The 12,286-nt window shown below is 38.5% G+C and overlaps 1 long non-coding RNA gene across 1 annotated transcript in view; it reads right to left on the bottom strand.

Annotated features, from left to right (window-relative positions):
• Positions 1–10,132, bottom strand: part of LOC130707029 (uncharacterized) — a 40,106-nt gene extending 29,974 nt beyond the window's left edge. Inside the window, exon 1 of the long non-coding RNA XR_009007042.1 lies at positions 9,492–10,132. This is a non-coding gene — a long non-coding RNA (uncharacterized LOC130707029). The remainder of the gene's footprint in view (positions 1–9,491) is intronic.
• Between the last annotated feature and the right edge of the window lie 2,154 nt (positions 10,133–12,286).

Genomic DNA, 12,286 nt, shown 5'->3' with positions numbered 1-12,286 from the left:
ATGAGATATTTTGTACGCAAAGAAATTTGAAAAATTTACCTCCTGTGCTACACCTTAAGCTATTTATAGAAATAATCCAGCAAAATGAGGCAATAAACCAAGAAAGAAGGTAATAGGGAATTCAGTGCAGAGAGCAGCTAGTCTAGATTGGAGAGGCTTCTATTGATTGTGTGATTGAGAGCTTAGAAACACCTTGAGGCATATTGTACTTACTAGGTATTAGGCACTGTTGGAAGGGAGGAGGGAGAGGAAGAGGAGAAGGAACTTGAACTCCAGAGGAGAAAAGGCTATACTGACATAAACATGAAGCAAACTAAACTATAGTTGATTTTTAACCTACTATTGGTGAGGAAGAGAAGAATCCACTTAAACTTGACACTATAGATGCCCCCGTTTTCAGTGACACACAGGGGTAATGACCACCTATCTAATTTGTTGTCCAAACCAGAACTTGTCCAAACTCCTTACACTTCAATAGTGTAAGGAGGCGCTCTAATGCTGTAACATCAGGACAACAGGTATAAACTGGAACAGCCCAAGGTGGCTTGGGGTATGTGGTCACCCTGCACAAGGGCAGTGACACTGACATAGTATGGAACGAGGTGTAGTCTATACACAGAGACACAGTACATCTGCAGTGGGCAATATTAATTTAATTGTAATAATGGCAATACTGTCTTGGTTTGCAGCTTTTATTGTCAACTTGCATGTAATAACAAATAACTAACCTAAACTATACTTAGTATGTATTAGTATTAACTTGGTATGTACTGAAATGTATTGTGTACTAGTATGTACTTAGTATATGTTAGGCTCTAAGTGTTTTTGCATATATTAACTCATTTAATCCTCTGAATAGCCTTATGAGATTGGTGCTAATATCATTCCCACTTTTGAGAAAAGGATGCTAAGACAGGGAAGGAACTTGCCCAGGTTGTACCGAATTTAGGGTTGGATCGAGGCTTTGAGTTTAGGCTCTCTGCCTGTTCTCTTAAACCTTACTCCCTACTGACTCTCAAATGACAGAAGACTTAACTGCACATAGAACAGAATATAAATTTCAACTTTGACAACGTAAAAGCTAGGTTTGGAAGGTAGACAGGAGGTAGAAAAAAGGGAAGATGGTATGAATGTCCTCATTTTACAAAGTGTGACGTTGAGAGAGTTTATAGTGGATCAACAATGTAGGTTTTTAAGTATATCACTAAAGTCAAAGAGATCATGAGCAGTGGAATAACTAATGATGACATAACTTTACTGAGCAGTGTGGACATAGGAAAGAGTGTAAAGGAACTAAACCCTTACTTAGTAAATCAGAAAGTGAACAGATAATGCCTCAAATTTAGTCAGAAAATAGTCATGTAAGAGTATTACTTGGAAATGGAGAAGAATTCAAAATAACAATAGTTGGACCTCCCTGGTGGCGCAGTGGTTAAGAATCTGCCTGCCAAGGCAGGGGACACAGGTTCGAGCCCTGGTCCAGGAAGATCCCACATGCTGCGGAGCAATGAAGCCCGTGCGCCACAACTACGCAGCCTGCGCTCTAGAGCCTGCGAGCCACAACTACTGAGCCCACGTGCCACAGCTACTGAAGCCCTCGTGCCTAGATCCTGTGCTCCACGACAAGAGAAGCCACTGCAATGAAGTGTAGCCCCCGCTCGCCGCAACTAGAGAAAGCCTACACGCAGCAACGAAGACCCGACACAGCCAAAAATAAATAAATAATAATTAAAAAAAAGAATAAAAAATAACAATAGTTGACGTCAACCTCATAAAAAAGGAAATCCAAACAGCCAGTAAACACAGTAAAGTATACAACTTCATTAAGTAATAAGAGAAAAGTGAGTCAAAACCAATGAAACTACATGCCAATCAGATTGACAAATACATAAATAAAGTCTGGTAGTATCAGGTATTGTAGACCTGGAGTACTATGGGAATCTTCTACCCTGCTTATACTGGAGTATAAATCGACACAACTACTTTGGAAAGCATTTAGCACTCTCCATCAACTAAAGGTATATAAATAGCCTGTGACCCAGCAGCCCTCACCCCCGCCCTGTGTAAATGCACCAGACTAACCGGTACAGCAGGATTCCTGTCCATGATTTGCATTAGCACAAACTGAAAACAACCCAAATGTCCATCAAGAGTCAAAAATTAAATAAATTATGTGTATTCATACAGTGGGAAAACTATCAAGCAATAAAACTGAATGAACTAGAGCTACAGGCTGCAATGTGGATGAATCTTTTAAACCAATGTTGAGTGAAAGAAATAAGATAGAAAAGACTTCATATACTATGATCCTCTACATAAAGTTAGATGTTGACAAAACTAAACTCTTTTGTTAGGGATGCATGCAGGTTAAAGGAAATGATTTTCAGAAATGAGGATGGTGTTTAACTGGGAAGAGGGAAGGAGCTTGTGATGAGAAAACGATATGAGGGGTTTTTGAGATGCTGACAAGTATCAATACTTTCAGATTCGAGTAGTGGTTATGTAAGTATTCTCTTTTGATTTGTCACATTGACAGTTTTGTCCTGTGCACTTCTCAGTACACATATCGTATTTTACAATTAAAAACCTGTGTACAGAATCGGTCGCTTCTTGAGTGCTGGATGTGGGAGTGGGATGAGACTATTTCATTTTAAGCCCTTCACTACTGCTTGCGTTCACATGTTCATTCATTCAGCATTAATTGAACATATGCTGTGTACCAAGCACTCTTCTAATTTTATATGTGTTTTAACTCATGTAATCCTCACAAGAGCTCTGTGATATGGGAGCTTATCTCCATTTTATAGATGAGGAAGTTGAGGCCTAGAGTTATAGAACTTGTCCAAGGTTATCTAGCTAATGGGTAGTGCCAGGCCCATTTGCCTCAGAGAATCTGAATTTTTACAATATAATATAAAAGAGAAATTTAATTACTAATTATAAGCCAAAAAATTGCACATTAAAGAAGATGACAAGTTTTCATCTATCCAGTTAGAGAAAAACACACAGTCTGTCTTTCACACACGTACATCTTGTATTGGCAGGGATTTTCCTTATTAAGCAATTATTTATTGACCGTCTACGTTGTGCTAGGCACAGGTGCTGGGGATAAACACTTAATAAAATACACCCCCTATCTTCAAATAACTTGCACTCTAGGTGAGAAGTAAGCCAACAGTTATAGTAGAGGTTATATACCAAGTGATACATCGCTGATGGCAGTATACAATCTCAGAAATCTTTTGGAAAGCGGTTTGGAGATAGGTACCTCAGAGCCTTAAAAATATTCATTTGCTTTGATCTCAAACTCATTTTTATGCATTTATTGTAAGAATGTTATTCTCAATATGGAAAAAAGCCTTCATGCATAAAAACGGTTATTTTGTCTTATAATGTTGAAAAGTTGGAAAGAATTTAAATGTGTAAAATGGTTAACCAGTAAACCCACTCAGTGCAATATTTTGTAGCCCACAAAAAAAAAATCAAGGTTATGAATCCCCTGATTATATGAGAAATGATTGATTTCAATGTTAAGTGGAGAAAAGTTGAACATAAAATTTGATATCCAATATGATGGGAGCTTTGTCCCAGAAAAATCACCCTAGCCAGTGTACAGAAGGGATGAAGGAGAGCAGATGACAGGAAGGAAAATTATTCCAAAGCCTTATCATTAGTCTTACTTAAGTAATAGAATATCAAGCAATTTTACTTTCTAACTTTCTTGGTTCCATATTTCCACGTAAGGGACATGAATTATTAATACTTTGTAGGAGAGGGGTACACTTTTTCACAAAAATTTCACACTGTGTTCTAATTCCCTCCATTAGAGGGAGAAACTATTTCATGTAATTGCACTTTGATGTGCTATTTAGAACCAGTCAGGAATTTTAGTCTACTTTCCTCTGACTGTGGTGAGGGTTTTTTGTTTGTTTGCTTATTTGTTTAGAATTTCTTTGAAATCAGTTTTAGAAGATTGATTAAACCATTATGTTAAAAGTAGAGGAATTTTGCAATTTTTTTCCCTTTTTTCCCATTGAAAACTTGACTGGCTTTAGTAATGAAACATTAAAGAATTTGAAGTTCTTAGACTCTCAATTTTTTAAACATGTTCTGAATATAAAAATATATGTTCATTGAGCAAATCTTTGAAAACAGTGAACAACTTATTGAAGGAAATAAAAGCCACCTCTGCATGTACACACACCTAATCTGCTCTTTTGTCTTCAAAAAGTATCAAAAATATTTTGCCATGTCACTAAATACTCTTCTACATCAGAGAATTTGATTAAGTTTATGCATCATCTCCCAGGAGAAACGCACAGATATATTTTGAATGTAGAACTCCTGAAGCCCGTTCATTAACTCTGGCTGAGACCTCTTGTCATTCTTTTCTTAGTGGCTTCACAGCGCATTCCTTCATACGGTGAGCTATTTTTATTGAAACCAATCCCAATTTGGAAGCTCTTAGCTTTCTTCTAGGGTTTGGTTATAAACAATCTTATGACATCATGTTGGTAGATAAATCTTTGCCCACATCTTTAATTTTCTTAGGGTAAACTCCTGATGTAGGATTGTTGTTAGGTACCAAAAGCTACTCTCCAGAAAGTGATACCAGTTCCTCTCCCAATGATGGCATATAATAGAGTTCCTCATTAAGTGATTGTTCAAAGCAGTTAAAATGTATAAATATACCTTACTGTTTTCATAAGTATAGGTATTCTGACTGTTTATCGCTGCATAAGAAACCACCCCGAAACAGTGGCCCAAAACAATGACAGTCATTTATTTTGTCCACGAACCTGGAGGTTGAGTAGAATATTAATTCTTTTACTACACTCTCACTGACTGAAAACAATACCTATTTGACTAGCTCACAGTTCTGCAGGTCTGAAGTCCAGGCACAGCGTGACTGGGTTTCCTGCTCAGATACACACGGGAACATGTGGGTTCCCTCCTAAGAGTGTTAAAGCACGTGAAATTTAAGTGTAAACATTGAGCCCCAAATGTTGGATGTTCACCATAGTTTGTGTGGGTCACAGACCTGAAATCAAGATGTCAGTCTGGCTGTGTTAGTATCCAGAGGCTCTGGGAAAGAATGCCTCCAAGCTTCTTCGGCTTGTTGACATAATTCAGATTCTGCAGTTGCAGGACAGAGGTCCCCATTTCCTTGCTGGCTGTCAGTCGGGGGACGGTCTCAGCTCCTAGAGGCCTCTCGCTTGCCTTCCCTGCCGCAGCATTGGACTTCTTCAGAGCCAGCAATGGAGAGTCTCCCTCTTGTCCCTTTTGTACTTCAATTCAGGAAGAGTTCAAAGTCCTTTTCATGGGGTGCCTGAGTAGGTCACATCCACCTAGAATAATCTCCCTATCTTAAAAAATCAACTGATTTTGAATCTTAATTCCGTCTGCAAAATCCCTTCACTACAGCACCCAGATTTAGGGTTTGATTGTTTAAGTGGAAGGTTTGTGTACTTCAGTAAGTAGGAGTCTTAGGGGCTCTGTTAGAATTCTGCCTATTGCAAGCAGTGTCCCCACTTCAAGGACCGAAGTGTCTTAGTTCCTAAAACTCCTAAGAGAGCTTATCAGTGTTCATTTTATTTGATTGACCTTGGTGAGTGGGAAGACTACCACCTCCGTGAACAGGAACGGCACCCAGCTTCCTGAGTCCACAGTGTGGCTCTGCTACTTAGTGGTGTCACCTTGGCTGTGCTGCTCTACTTACTCTACTTCTCTGCCTCTGTTTCCCTCATCTGTAAAATAACATGGAGTTAGTGATTGTTCTTGCCTCGTAGGGTTTTTTTTTTAAATAAATTATTTTATTTATTTATTTTTGGCTGCGCTTGGTGTTTGATACTGCTCACGGGCTTTCTCTAGTTGCGTCGAGCAGGGGCTACTCTTCCGAGTGGTGTGCGGGCTTCTCATTGCGGTGGTTTCTCTTGTTGCGGAGCACGGGCTCTAGGCACGCAGGCTTCAGTGGTTGTGACACGGGGGCTCTAGAGCGTAGGCTCAGTGGTCGTGGCGCACGGGCTTGGTTGCTCCGCGGCACGTGGGATCTTCCCGGACCAGGGCTCGAACCTGTGTCCCCTGCACTGGCAGGCGGATTCTTAACCACTGCACCACCAGGGAAGCCCCCCTCTTAGGGTTTTGATGATTAGATTATTTAATGCCCAGGGAACTCCAGGAACAGTGCTTGACTGTAAATTGCTTTAAAAATGATTACTTTTAAAAAAAAAGTTTTTGAATCTGCAATTATGCAATTCAGGTATATTAAGCATGTTCATTAATAGGACTTCCTACTATAAAGAGACCCACAAATAAAAATAGAAGTTTTCTTTCTTGGTCTTAACTATTTATTTCTGACTTGCTATGTTATACGCATATGCCTTTTATGGTGGGCTGCCACAAATTTATGTTGGAAAAAGTGGAATTTAAATAAATCTTTACTATGCTAATTTGATAGATTTTGATAATTCATTTCACTAGCATGGTATGATATTACCAGTAGCAGACTAAAACCTGAGTTCACTTCTGGCTCTGCCCCTAAATCCTGATGAGTCCTATAGCTGGAAAGGCTTTTGGGTATTATACTACGAATTAGTTATAATATTTACTCTGTTTGTTTAGGAAAAACTGGAGGAGTGCCTAAAGCAGTTAAAGGAGGAAAGAGTAATAAGACTTAAGGCTGATAAATGAGTCAATGAGGCAAACAATTTCTAATACTTTTGAGAGTGTTTTCGTTTTATTTTGATTTGATTTTAAGCCGTACACACATAGTTTGTAAACTTTAAAACTGTAATATGTTGCAAATTGGTTGTATCATATGGACTTTTGCATTTACTGGTATTTAGTGATCATATGATCTATATTCCAGAAAGCATGTTTTTAAAAATGTGAAAATCTCATTTTGTGTGTGTGTGTGTGTGTGTGTGTGTGTGTGCTTTCATATGACACTAGCTTATTTTCTGTTCATGATTCTTTGATTCAAGAAAGCACTTTTTGTGCATATACTGTATATACAGTAGCATAAAAGACATGATGAGACTCTCCTGGCAATGAATTAGGAAAGTGAATCATTTAAATAAATTTAAGATATTGGAAAACTTGTACGAATGCAATGCAAGATAAAAATATATACTATAAGAATTACATTAGGTAATGTGCATGAAAGCAGGGCATAATCTAAAAAGTTCCATCTAAATATACTTTATCATAGGTTGAACGTAGGGAGGAATTTTTCAAAGTGCATCCATTGGATTGGCGGACACTCATTCAATAAGTGTTGAGCACCTGCTTATATAAGGCAAAAGGGGCATCATGAACATAACAGCCTTTCTGAGAAATACTAGAGTTGAGCTTATAGGGTTTTTTTTTTTTTTTTTTTTTAAAGGATTTTCTTATTTATTTATTTATTTATTTATTTTTGGCTGTGTTGGGTCTTCGGTTCGTGCGAGGGCTTTCTCCAGTTGCGGCAAGCGGGGGCCACTCTTCATCGCGGTGCGGGGACCGCCCTTCATCGCGGTGCGCGGGCCTTTCTCTATCGCGGCCCCTCCCGTCGCGGGGCACAGGCTCCAGACGCGCAGGCTCAGCAATTGTGGCTCACGGGCCCAGCTGCTCCGTGGCATGTGGGATCTTCCCAGACCAGGGCTCGAACCCGTGTCCCCTGCATTAGCAGGCAGATTCTCAACCACTGCGCCACCAGGGAAGCCCCTTATAGGGGTTTTAAGTGCATAGGTGATGAGCGGAAGGGGAAGAGTGCACGGGAGTGAATATTTTCAAGAAGCCAAAGAAAATATTGGTGATCGTACATTTAATAAATTGGGTTGGGTATGATTTAGGACTTTTAAACGTAAGCATTAGATAGTTTGCTCACTAAAGTTAATTCTTAACATTCAGCAGAGTTGTAATATGTTTTGTTCAAATCAGATTCTATAATTCACTTTCTAATTTAAGGGAAACTTAAAGCAGGTAATTTTCTAATGTGGAATGAGGCTCCATTATGAATTTAACCAGTTAGAAATGTGATCTTTTGTGAAAGATCATTAATAAAACGATAACTTTGGTTTATTTATGTACCAGCTAAGTGTTATATAGGAAACTTTGTTGGGTGCCTGGGAGTTTTGGTTATTATGTGATATGGTCTCTGTCTTTACTGGTGGCGAGTTAGGTTAATTACAGGTTAATTACATTTTGAGTGTTTTAGTTTTGTTCCTTGAAACTAGACAAGACTACTTTTGATGACAATGAGAAAAAAGCATGTCAGACATTTTCAGTCTTCTTTTATAGCTGGAACATGAAAATGCCCAGTTAAGAAATATAAAATTCTCTTTGTCTGAAGGCCTTCATGCCCACTCATTGACAAGCATGATCCTGGATGATGAAGGTGTTTTGGGCAGCACTGAGAATTCTTTTCAGAAGTTCCATGCTTTCTTGGATCTCCTTAAAGATGCTGGGTTAGTTCATTTCTCTTCATGGCATTCTTCTCTTTGCGACTATAACGGTAGTTTGCTGAGGAACTGGAGCGATTTTCATCACTTACGTGGCCATATTTAGCCAAATTTAGTGTAATTATAGGTAATATAGTTGACGTTTTAAAATGAGGAATTAAATGTTTTAAGAAATGCAAATAGGGCAGCCTGCTTTGGTAGAGTGGGGAGCCCATTATAAAAGAGTAACCTGTAGACAGAGTAATTAGTAGGTATAGTTTTTTGTGAAGACTAAATTGAAGGCAGTGTCCATTGAAAATATTTGGGAATGGATAAGAATTTTCCTATCTTTCATTTATTTTGCTTGTTTGATAAGTTTGAATTAAAGTTATTTTTGTCTTAGACATAAAAATTATTATTAATCTTCAGGGAAGATATAGGTCAGTGGTTCTCAACCGGGAACAATTTTGCCACAATGGCTGGTATAGATCAGTCAGATTTTCATTTACTAGGTCGTCCCCAGATGAATTCTACTGTTAGTAGTCCCCTAAAGAAGAAAAGAAGGCACTTGAAGAAGAAAAATCAGAATCAAAGCAGAGTGCCCCAGTACAAATGCAGAATCTCCAAGTAAGTGGACAGGACAGCACTTAATGATTCTAAGAGTGATTAGCAAAAAGGAAATGACCAAGTCAGAGAGAAAATAATAATGGTCGGTCTCTAATAGTTCACATGCTCGGGAGCTAGAGGACTGTGGAGTCCTCTCCAAATCTGAGATTAGTAAATGTGGGCCCATTTCATGATACTGTATTGTTGTACATAAGAAAACTGGAAGTTCTTTAGAAAATTTATGAGTTAAAGCAAACTCTCCTTAATGAAGAAAGAAAACATTACAGAAAATATTCCAAATTTTAAATTGTATAAATGTCTATTCTATTCATATTTTATCTAGGTTTCTGTTTGTATGCAGTCAGCTTACAATGAAGGAACACTAATGAAGGTACACGTATTGACAGAATTTTTAAAATAAGTAATCTTGACATAGCTAATACGTAAGATATTATAGTGACTCACCTGGTCATGGGAATGGGAGGGGAAACATGTCAGCTTTTCCTCTAGCGTTACTTGGAGCCCCCTTCACCCACCTCAGCCAATCTCAGACTGGTCTTGGGAACTGACAGCTTGAGAACACAGTCTGGTCACAAACTATATACTGTTTACATGTGCCTGGAGGATAGAAAAGAAATTAATTTTCTTACAGAGTAGGGTTTCATTTTTAGTGAGGGAAAGGAAATGGGTAATAACTACCCCAATCACCAAAGTCTGAAAATGTAGCAGACATAGCCTTGGATATAGCTAGGTTAAGTTGAGAATCACTTGGCAAGATATAATTAGAAAAAAACTGGCTCTGAAATCTTCTGAATAATCAATTACTGTGTTAATAATAAGATCACAGAATAACATTGACGTTTTGAACTCTACTTTTTAATGGTTGGCTTTGTTCATCACTGAATTTTTGTCTTGTCTTTTGTCTTTCCCTCCAGTTTCAGAAAATTACAGGTGATGCTGGGCTTCCTTTGCCTCTCGACTCCTTCCATGTCCCAGTCTCTACTCAGGAGGCCTTAGAAACTTCCAAAGACAACCTGGGGGTCCCAGTCACAGAGCAGCAGCAGGAGTCTTTTGAAGATTTCATTGCTAGAACATGTTCTCCCTTCAGCAGACATCATTTCTGGAACTGGAAGTCAAAGAAAAGAAGAGGAATTATCTAGAAATAGCAGGTCTTCTTCAGAGAAAATGAGCAAAGCAGGTGAATAAACCAAAAAATACTCTGCTAAGAAACAACCTGGGAAGGACCTGCATTCCTGCTCTGACTCACCTGTAAAGCAGAAAAGCAAAGGAATTGGGCAAAAGAATTCTTTGGTTAATAAAGCAATTAAAAGTGAGTCTTTGAAAAAACACATTTCTGTTAAGTAAGAGAGTAGAATAGTGACTGTTTCATCAAAGACAACTAAAAGTAAACTCAGTCTACTAGAACATTCTGAAAGTGATACTCTTGGATCTGACTGTGAATTTTAAGAAAGCATCCATACTCTATCACGCCTAACATAGGACTAAATCTTTTAAAATTATGTTTTTGCCTTCAAATTTTAATGAACTACTTATGTTTTTATTATAGCATATGGTGTTTTCAATTACTTGACTGGAAGCCATTAGAGAAAGATTTATCTATACTTTTTTATTATAATGAAAGTTTTGGTGTATTTTTCCTTGTGACACTTTGCACCATTCATTCAGCTAGTGTTTTCTGAGGTCTTCATATGTACAGTACTTTTCTGGGTGCCATTGCTTTCAGCAGTGAACAAAATAAAGCCTTTACTCTCCTGGAACTAGCACTCTGTGGTGGGAGAAAACATAAACAACAAAACAGGGTAAGGGGTAAAAAGAGATGGGAATAATAAATGGAATAGTTTTACCATTTGGTTAAATGTCAAACTATTATAAATCACATGGCCAGAAGCCATTGACGTATTTTAATTCACAATAACCAGAGAGCCTCAAACATTTACCAAGGCACTTAACCGTGTTTATGGATTACAGCAACGCTATGAGATTGGGAACTATTACCATCCCCATTTTATAGATGAGGAGTCGGAGGAGACATTATGTGAGTTGCCAAGAATTACACAGCTATAAGTAAGTGGTAAGCTGCGATTTGACCCGAACCCATGCTCTTTTTTTTTTTAAATGTACGGACTTTATTATGTTTCATTTGTTTCTGATTTATGTGATTATTTTCTTTAAAGATGTTTTTTGATGTCGACCATTTTTAAAGTGTTTATTGCATTTGTTACAGTATTGCTTCTGGTTTATATTTTGGTTTATGGCCACAAGGCTTGTGGGATCTTTGCTCCCCGACCAGGGATCAAACTCTCACCCCCTCCATTGGAAGGCGAAGTCTTAACCACTGGACTACCAGGGAAGTCCCCCTTATGTGATGATTTTTATGGCAATTTTTTTAAATTTTATTTTTTATTGACGTATAGTTGAATTACAGTGTGTGTTAATTACTGCTGTACAGGAAAGTGACTCAGTTATACATTTATATACATTCTTTTTCATATTCTTTTCCATTATGGTTTATCACAGAATATAGAATATAGTTCCCTGTGCTCTACAGTAGGACCTTTTTGGTTTTTTTTAAATACATCCACTTTTTTTTTAATAAATGTATTTATTTATTTTTTTATTTTTGGCTGCGTTGGGCCTTCGTTGCTGCACGCGGGCTTCTCTAGTTGCGGTGCGCAGGCTTCTCAATGTGGTGGCTTCTCGTGTTGCAGAGCACGGGCTCTAGGTGCATGGACTTCAGTAGTTGTGGCATCAGGCTTAGTTGCTCTCTGGCATGTGGGATCTTCCCGGACCAGGGCTCGAACCCGTGTCCCCTGCATTGGCAGGCGTATTCTTAACCACTGTGCCACCAGGGAAGTCCCATGTAGGAGCTTTTTGTTTATCCATCCTGTATATACACCAGTTTGCATCTGCTAATCCCAAACTCCCAATCCAACCCTCTCCCACCCCCTCCCCCTTGGCAACCACCAGTCTATTCTCTATATCCTTGGTTATGTTTCTGTTTCACAGATAGGCAGAACCCAGGCTCTTAATTACTTTGTTATCCTGTTTCCTTGTTAAGAGAGGAAGGGTTTAAGGAAGGCACCGAGAGAGCAGCCAGTGAGCAGTGAGCAGTAGAAGTGCAAAACAGTGGGGCTATCAGAAAGCACACCTGTCTCCTTTCCCCATCGTGAGCCAAATTTTTAAACGGCAGAGTATGTAAGAGTATGTGATGACACATCTCTGGATTAAATTATGTCTCT

The sequence above is a fragment of the Balaenoptera acutorostrata genome, unplaced genomic scaffold (genome assembly GCF_949987535.1).
Source record: "Balaenoptera acutorostrata unplaced genomic scaffold, mBalAcu1.1 scaffold_449, whole genome shotgun sequence".
Classification (NCBI taxonomy): Eukaryota; Metazoa; Chordata; class Mammalia; order Artiodactyla; family Balaenopteridae; genus Balaenoptera; species Balaenoptera acutorostrata.
Note: the sequence above shows the minus strand (reverse complement) of the source record. Positions and strands in the feature narration are given on the sequence as shown.